Genomic DNA, 9,224 nt, shown 5'->3' on the forward strand with positions numbered 1-9,224 from the left:
TTGAACATCTCCTCTGGAGACGAGTCAGAAAAATCTTCACTTGGTGGCTCATCAAAAAATCGTGTCCTTTTTCTTTGTCGGCTTTCCTTAAAATATTTAAAATCAGTTGTTATGCCAAGGTTCTCAGCAACCAGTCTGGAATCGTTTAAGATGGCTTGCCAATTATCTCTGATTATCTTTAAATCTTCTAGAAGACTGAAAAGGTTTTCAACTTCTATGTCGATTGTGGCCTTCCGTGCTTGCAAAACTGTACTTCTATAATTTATAGCTGTAAGAACTTTTAGCCAAATAGATGACATCAAAACACAATCAAATGACATCATGTAGCTTCTTACAGCCTTTAGGTCTATTCGCATCTCTGATGTTAGACTTAATTCTAGCACTGCCTCGATTGCCTTCTGGATCCCTGGAAGTCTTTCAGCAACGGGTTTGACACTCTCTACCCTTGCAGACCAACGTGTTTTGGACATAGAATGGAGTGAAGCTCCAATGTTTTCTTTCAAAATCTCCCATCTCTGTGGACTGCCACTAAATACATTGTACAGCTTTTGCACTATACCAAAATATGTGTCAACCTCAGCACAAGATTCTGCTGCATGGCTACCACATAAATTTAAACTGTGACAGGCACAGGGAGAAAAAATTGCCTGCGGATTAACTTGTAAAATTCTAGCTTGGGCACCCTTGTAAGCTCCACTCATGTTAGAACCATTGTCATAGCCTTGTCCACGACAATCACTTATTGGAATACTGTGGCTTTCAAGTGTTTGTAGAATTAAATCTGCAATGGCTTCCCCTGATTTTTTATTACAATTTTCAAATTTCAAAAATCGTTCTACAATATCATATTCATTGTTTCCGCAAAGCACATAACGCAAAATGAATGTGGTCTGTTCCATGTGTGCTGAGTCGGGTGTGGCATCTACCATGATGGAAAAATACTTAGCAGTTTCTCTTTCCTTTAGAATGCCTTTAAAAACATATTCGGCACAACATGAAATGAATTCATTTTGAATATCGGCTGACAAATAATGCACTTGCAATCTTTTTTTATCCATCTGTGCCTGCTTCACTTTTCTCAAATGCTCTTTTAGCAAAGGGTCAACGTAGCTAAGAACTTCTAACATTCCTAAGAAATTGCCATTACTTGGATGTCCAATTAGGTTGCTTGTTCCTCTAAAAGCTAAACCACGTTCTGCAATGAACAGAACAAGAACAAGAAATCTTTGCAATAAAGCTCTCCAGCGTTGTGTTTCATTCTGTATTTTTTGCCATAGTAAACTATCAACTGTGGTATTTTTATCAAGATTGTTTTCCAAACTTTTCCACTCAACATAACATGCTCTGTGAGTATGACTATTTTCATGGTCAGGTATTTTGTTATAGAGTTTCTTATAACCTTTAGAAGGTCCCCAACCGACATCTGTTGTCAAAACTGAGCGATGTGTATCTGGGAGTTTGCAGAATAAACAGCAAGGAAAACAAAACAATGCTTTCTTAGTATTATTTCAAACTAACCAATCACGGGGAACAAGTTCTTTATTCTGTAAACGAAGATTTAGTATGTAAGTCGGAAATTGGATGCCATCTTTATCAGGGGGAAAAACTGTTGGGTATGGTTCTGGTCCTCGCTGAATTGCATCTTCTAATTCAGTTACTGAGAAACCAGGTTTTAGAAGGCCTATATCAAAATTAAATAGCTTCTTGTTGCTATCTACTTCAATATTAGATGCCACATTTGAGGTTGATGTGGAACAAACGTCAGTGACACCACCTTTAGGTACATTGCTTGATTGTGGTTCTGAAATTAGTGTAGTGTCTGCACCAGAAGTACACGTTATCATACTACTTGAACAACTACCACCACCACCACCACCACCACCATTTTCATCATTATCATCATCATCATCATCAACAACAATAACAGTTACATTTTCATTTACTTTATCAAGGTCAGGTTCACTTGTTTTTGTTGATAATAGATCTTCAGTATGACTTTCATGCGTAGATGAATGGGAGGAAACGGTAAATCCTACACTTTCAAGAGTCCTCCGGCCTTTAGCACTCCTTTTCTCTCTTGCTTTTTTTTCTTTCCGTTTTTGGGAACCAGATTTATGGTGATAAAAATCCATGGCAACAAATCCCTAAAATGAATATATATATATAAATATACAGTATATGCAAAGTATAGGGCGACGCTCCCAAACTTCAAAAGGTACTCTGCTCTGGTGCCGTTCCTGGGCAACCAGTGTCGGTCCTCCATAATACATATATAGCACCCGGATGCAATAAAAAGGCAAGACTGCAGCATGATCTAAATCTGCTGCAGTCTTGCCTTTTTATTGCCTCCAGGTGCCGCTGCACTATATATGTATAAATATATATATATGGAGAAAGAGATGTGGCCTTTTACTGCGCTAATGGTGGGGCAGCACTTCTATAGTGCCTAGCTGTTACTAAAGGCACGAAAGATATAAATGCAAAGAAGAAGGAATAGATGTGCGCCCTACGTTATTTTTTCACCTCAGAATTTACACAAACTTTTAAAAGGTAGTTTTATTCAACACATTGGTACATGGATTTTCAGTTCAAATGACGATTTTACAATCCAGAAGACAATTATACAAATAATATGATGATCCAACATTAACTGATGTTTACAATGAGGATTTCACAGATGTAACCCCGTATATATATATATAAATATATATATATATATATATATATATATATATATATATATATACATAAAGGGGTAAGTAGGAGGAATTGCTAATTAGTTATCTGCCGTATTAACAGTTTCATGCACCTTACTCTGTAACTTACTGCAGGAAAATGGACGATATACTATAGAACACCTTAAAAAGCTAAAATTCCTCCAGCACACTGCAAATGACTATTCTACATAATAGCAATGCAGAAATTTCAGTTGCATATACTGTACCTGCAAACATACGGTATGGTGAAACAATAACCACTTCTAGATGTCTCTGCTATGGTGGTCCTAACACTGTATGATAACAGCACACACTTTGGGTCATATGTTTGTGTATTTTCTTGTATAAAACCACATGCGTGTATACAGTATATTTCGAATTTGAGAGCTAACTCACTAAGAGACTCCCCTAATATGGTACTACAAGGTTCAGCATGCCCTAAAATACTAATCCGAAACCTTCCTCCCTAGGGGGTACATTTATTGGTTAATAGAACTAATACACAACCACACTATTAATTAGTAAAATTGTATAAACATTAAAAAGAGCACTATTAAATTTTCGAACAATTACAGTGTTAAAGGGCATACACACGGAGAAATTTTGTGCTATTTTTTAAGCAATCTGACTAGATTGCTTAGAAAGTAAGCACAGATCTCTCCGTGTGTATGCCCCAAGCGATAGCGATGTGCAGCTATTGCGTGCTAACTAAGGCATGCAGTTAAAATCTAGTCAAATTGCTTAGCAAGTGACTGGAATCGCTCTGTGTGTACAGAATGAGAGATACTGATCGCAATCAGTCATTCTGAACCACTATCCTGCCTTTTTTTTGCTTAAGCAAAGTTGATTAGAAAAACTGTGTATGTGCTCTCCATGGGAGATCTGGACACCAGGAAATTGGCTACCCCAAATAGCTTAGCACACATCTCTATGGGGTGTATTCAATGCTGTGGGCGAGTGGTGACAGCAAGCAGGGCTTCCTGCTCGCTGTCACCACTCACCCTGACAGCATTCAACGCAGCCTCTGCATCCGCCAATTCCCCCTCGCTCCGTTTTTTGAGCGAGGGGGAATTGGCGGATGCGGCTCCAGAAGCAGCGAGACCCGCGGCTAAAAACTGCGAGTTTCCTGCAGCAGCCGCGGGTCTCGCTGTTTTGGGGAAATCTCGCCGTCCTGTGACGGCGAGGATTTCCCCACAACGTTGAATAGTGCGAGCGGCCGCCGCGGGGGTTAAACAGCGAGGATCGCTGGTTTTCAGCAATCTTCGCTGTTTAACCCCCTCGCCGGCCGCTCGCTGCGGCATTGAATACATGCCTATGTGTGTAGGCCCAATTAGAAATAGATTCTAATTTTGGAATTAAATAGATATACCTACAAGTCCATATGATCTTCCCACATACAAAAAAAATGTTTTTAACTATCAAGACATTTTTACCTCACTGTAGTCCTCACGTTCACTCACTCTGCTACTGCATCCAGTCGCATGCACAACTCAGGTGGAAAAAACTGTTGTACTGGAGGGAAAAAGTAATGTCAATGTCCAATATTCAATTCCGACTTCTCATGTGTCATTTAACCCCTTCCTGACACAGCATGTTTTTGCCTTCCTGACAGAGCCCTTTTTTTCAAATCTGACATGTATCACTTAAGTGGGGATAACTTTTTTTTGCTTTTACTTATCCCAGTGATTTTGAGATTGTTTTTTCGTGACACATTGTACTTCAAGGTAGTGGTAAATTTTCGTCGATACAGTCTGTGTTTTTTTGTGAAAAATACCAAAATGTCGGAAAAAAATGGAAAATTTAGCAATTTGCAAAATGTTAAATTTTCTGCTTGTGAGACAAATAATCAAAATAGTTAATAACTAACATAGACCATATGTCTACTTTATGTTTCCATCATTATTTCAACTTCCTTTTAATTTTTTTGGACACTAGGAGGCTTACAATATGAATAGCAAATTTTCAAATTTTCAAGAAAATTTCAAACACTGATTTTTTTAGGGACCAGTTCAGTTCTGATGTGACTTTGAGGGACTTGTATGTGAGACACCCCCATAAATGATGCCATTTCAAAAACTGCACCCCTCACAGTATTCAAAACAGCATTTTGGAAGTTTGTTAACCCTTTAGGTGTTTCACAGGAATTAAAACAAAGTGTAGGTGAAATTTCAAAATTTCATTTTCTTTGCAGATTTGCAATTTTAATACATTTTTCTAAGGAACACAGTACATTTTACTAGAGAAATGTGACTAAAAATTGATTCCCCCAATTCTTTTGTTTTCATAAATATCCTATATGTGGCCCTAGTGTGCACGTTGACCAAACCACAGGCTTCATAATAGAAGGAGCACCTACTTGATTTTGGAGCCTCCTTTTTATGAGATTATTTTTTAGGCACCATGTAGGTTTTTAGGCACCATAAGATGCTAAAAGTTAGGAACCCCCCCACAAGTGACCCCATTTTGCAAACTACACCCCTCAGGGAATTCATCTAGGGGTATAGTGTACATTTCAAACCCCCAGGGGTTTCACCAATTGTGGTACAACTGGGCAGTGAAAATGAAAAATTAATTTTTTTACACAAAAATGCAGTTCTGGCTCCAAATTTGTCATTTTCACAAGGAATGAAGGAGACAAAGCACCCCAAAATCTGTGCCCCAATTTCTCCCGAGTACGGCAATGCCTCACATGTGACCAAAAAATACCAGTTGGGTGCATGGCAGGACTCAGAAGGGAAGGAGTGATTTTTGGATTTTGCAGCTCAGACTCTGGTGGAATGTTGGTGGGTGCTATGTCGCATTAGCAAGACCCCCGAAGCACCAATACAGTGGAAGCCCCCCACAAGTGACCCCATTTTGCAAACTACACCCCTCAGGGAATTCATCTAGGGGTATAGTGTACATTTCAAACCCCCAGGGGTTTCACCAATTTTGATACAACTGGGCTGTGCAAATGAAAAATTACATTTTTTACACAAAAATGCAGTTCTGGCTCAAAATTTTTCATTTTCACAAGTAATGAAGGTGACATAGCACCCCAAAATCTGTGCCCCAATTTCTCCCGAGTATGGCAATGCCTCACATGTGACCAAAAAATACCAGTTGGGTGCATGGCAGGACTCAGAAGGGAAGGAGTGATATTTGGATTTTGCAGCACAGATTCTGGTGGAATGTTGGTGGGTGCTATGTCGCATTAGCAAGACCCCCAAAGCACCAATACAGTGGAACCCCCCCACAAGTGACCCCATTTTGCAAACTACACCCCTCAGGGAATTCATCTAGGGGTATAGTGTACATTTCAAACCCCCAGGGGTTTCACCAATTTTGATACAACTGGGCAGTGAAAATGAAAAATTACATTTTTTTACACAAAAATGCAGTTCTGGCTCAAAATTTTTCATTTTCATAAGGTATGAAGGAGAAAAAGCACCCCAAAATCTGTGCCCCAATTTCTCCTGAGTATGGCAATGCCTCATATGTGACCAAAAAATACCAGTTGGGTGCATGGCAGGACTCAGAAGGGAAGGAGTGATTTTTGGTGGTGGAATGTTGGTGGGTGCTATGTCGCATTAGCAAGACCCCCAAAGCACCAATACAGTGGAACCCCCCCACAAGTGACCCCATTTTGCAAACTACACCCCTCAGGGAATTCATCTAGGGGTATAGTGTACATTTCAAACCCCCAGGGGTTTCACCAATTTTGATACAACTGGGCAGTGAAAATGAAAAATTACATTTTTTTACACAAAAATGCAGTTCTGGCTCCAAATTTGTCATTTTAACAAGGAATGAAGGAGAAAAAGCACCCCAAAATCTGTGCCCCAATTTCTCCCGAGTACGGCAATGCCTCACATGTGACCAAAAAATACCAGTTGGGTGCATGGCAGGACTCAGAAGGGAAGGAGTGATTTTTGGATTTTGCAGCTCAGATTCTGGTGGAATGTTGGTGGGTGCTATGTCGCATTAGCAAGACCCCCGAAGCACCAATACAGTGGAAGCCCCCCACAAGTGACCCCATTTTGCAAACTACACCCCTCTGGGAATTCATCTAGGGGTATAATGTACATTTCAAACCCCCAGGGGTTTCACCAATTTTGATACAACTGGGCTGTGCAACTGAAAAATTACATTTTTTACACAAAAATGCAGTTCTGGCTCAAAATTTTTCATTTTCACAAGGAATGAAGGAGACAAAGCACCCCAAAATCTGTGCCCCAATTTCTCCCGAGTATGGCAATGCCTCACATGTGACAAAAAAATACCAGTTGGGTGCATGGCAGGACTCAGAAGGGAAGGAGTGATTTTTGGATTTTGCAGCTCAGATTCTGGTGGAATGTTGGTGGGTGCTATGTCTCATTAGCAAGACCCCCGCAGCACCAATACAGTGGAACCCCCCCCACAAGTGACCCCATTTTGCAAACTACACCCCTCAGGGAATTCATCTAGGGGTATAGTGTACATTTCAAACCCCCAGGGGTTTCACCAATTTTGATACAACTGGGCAGTGAAAATGAAAAATTACATTTTTTTACACAAAAATGCAGTTCTGGCTCAAAATTTTTCATTTTCATAAGGTATGAAGGAGAAAAAGCACCCCAAAATCTGTGCCCCAATTTCTCCAGAGTACGGCAATGCTTCATGTGTAACCAAAAAATGGCAGGATTTAGAAGGGAAGGAGTGATATTTGGATTTTGCAGCTCAGATTCTGGTGGAATTTTGGTGGGTGCTATGTCGCATTAGCAAGACCCCCGAAGCACCAATACAGTGGAACCCCCCCACAAGTGACCCCATTTTGCAAACTACACCCCTCAGGGAATTCATCTAGGGGTATAGTGTACATTTCAAACCCCCAGGGGTTTCACCAATTTTGATACAACTGGGCAGTGAAAATGAAAAATTAAATTTTTTTACACAAAAATGCAGTTCTGGCTCAAAATTTTTCATTTTCATAAGGTATGAAGGAGAAAAAGCACCCCAAAATCTGTGCCCCAATTTCTCCCGAGTACGGCAATGCCTCACATGTGACCAAAAAATACCAGTTGGGTGCATGGCAGGACTCAGAAGGGAAGGAGTGATTTTTGGATTTTGCGGCTCAGATTCTGGTGGAATGAATGGTGGGTGCTATGTGGCATTAGCAAGACCCCCGAAGCACGGTGAAATGATGAACCTAAAAATCCATAGATGTGTGGTATATTTTAAAACACTCCTTTATACATAGGCCGGGTTTGTCGGGGCAAGTGTCACACTGGAAAATAGTTTGCTTTCTTATTCCCTTTTTATAGCAAACTTTGCACCTTTTTTGTGTCCTGCCCTTTTTTCCAGTGGAGGGGATTTCATCAGGAAAATGCTGCCCTGGTACAATACGGGGGCCAGTACTAGAAGTACTGGGGCCCTCTGCCTGCTGGTTCCCAAATATTAGGCCCTTTATGACTTCCTCTTGAAAGTGCATAAATGTCCCCCTCTGGCCGGTAGAACGGAATAGCACGTAAGCGTTATACAGTGCCATCTGGATGATATACACGGCCAGCTTCTTGTACCAGATTTTTGTTTTCCGCAGGGCACTGTACGGCTTCAGTACCTGATCTGAAAGATCCACTCCGCCCATGTACCTATTGTAATCCAGGATACAATTAGGTTTTGAGGTGTGGGTACTGGTACCTCGTACAGGGACGGAGGTGGTACTGTCTCTGTGAATTGTTGTCAGTATAAGGACATCCCTCTTGTCCTTATATTTGACCAACAACATATTTTCGGTGCATATTCCCCTGCTTTCACCCCTTCTCATTACTTGGGCAATGTGCGTTTTTGGGAGGCCTCTTTGGTTCTTGCGCACAGTACCGCAAGCTGCTGTACCTCTTGAACCAAGGGCCTTAAACAGGGGGATGCTGGTGTAAAAGTTATCCACATAGAGGTGATAACCTTTATCCAGGAAGGGGTGCACTAAATCCCAGACAATTTTTCCACTAACACCTACGAGGGAGGGGGGGCATTCTGGCGGTTCAATTCTTGAATCCTTCCCTTCATATACCCTAAACCTGTGGGTGTACCCTGAGGTGCTTTCACACAGCTTATACATTTTTATGCCATACCTTGCCCTCTTACTGGGAAGGTACTGGCGGAATTTAACCCTTCCTTTAAAATGTATAAGGGACTCGTCTATGCAAATGAATTTATCTGGGATGTACATCTCTTCAAATTTGGCACTGAAGTGATCAATGACCGGCCTGACTTTGAATAGCCGGTCAAAGGTGGGATCATCTCTGGGTGGGCACTGTGCATTATCGTTGTAATGCAAAAATTTAAGGATTAACTCAAAACGATTCCGGGTCATGGCCATACGGTAAAGTGGGGTGCTGTACAGAACATCTGTACTCCAATATTGCCTAATTTCTGGCTTTTTTACTATGCCCATATGAAACACCAGACCCCAAAACGTCATCATCTCTACTGCATCTACAGGGGTCCACCTAGCAAATGATGACGTGGGGTTTTGAGCAATAAACTGCT

Source organism: Crinia signifera, chromosome 19 (genome assembly GCF_055691185.1).
Source record: "Crinia signifera chromosome 19, ASM5569118v1, whole genome shotgun sequence".
NCBI lineage: Eukaryota > Metazoa > Chordata > Amphibia > Anura > Myobatrachidae > Crinia > Crinia signifera.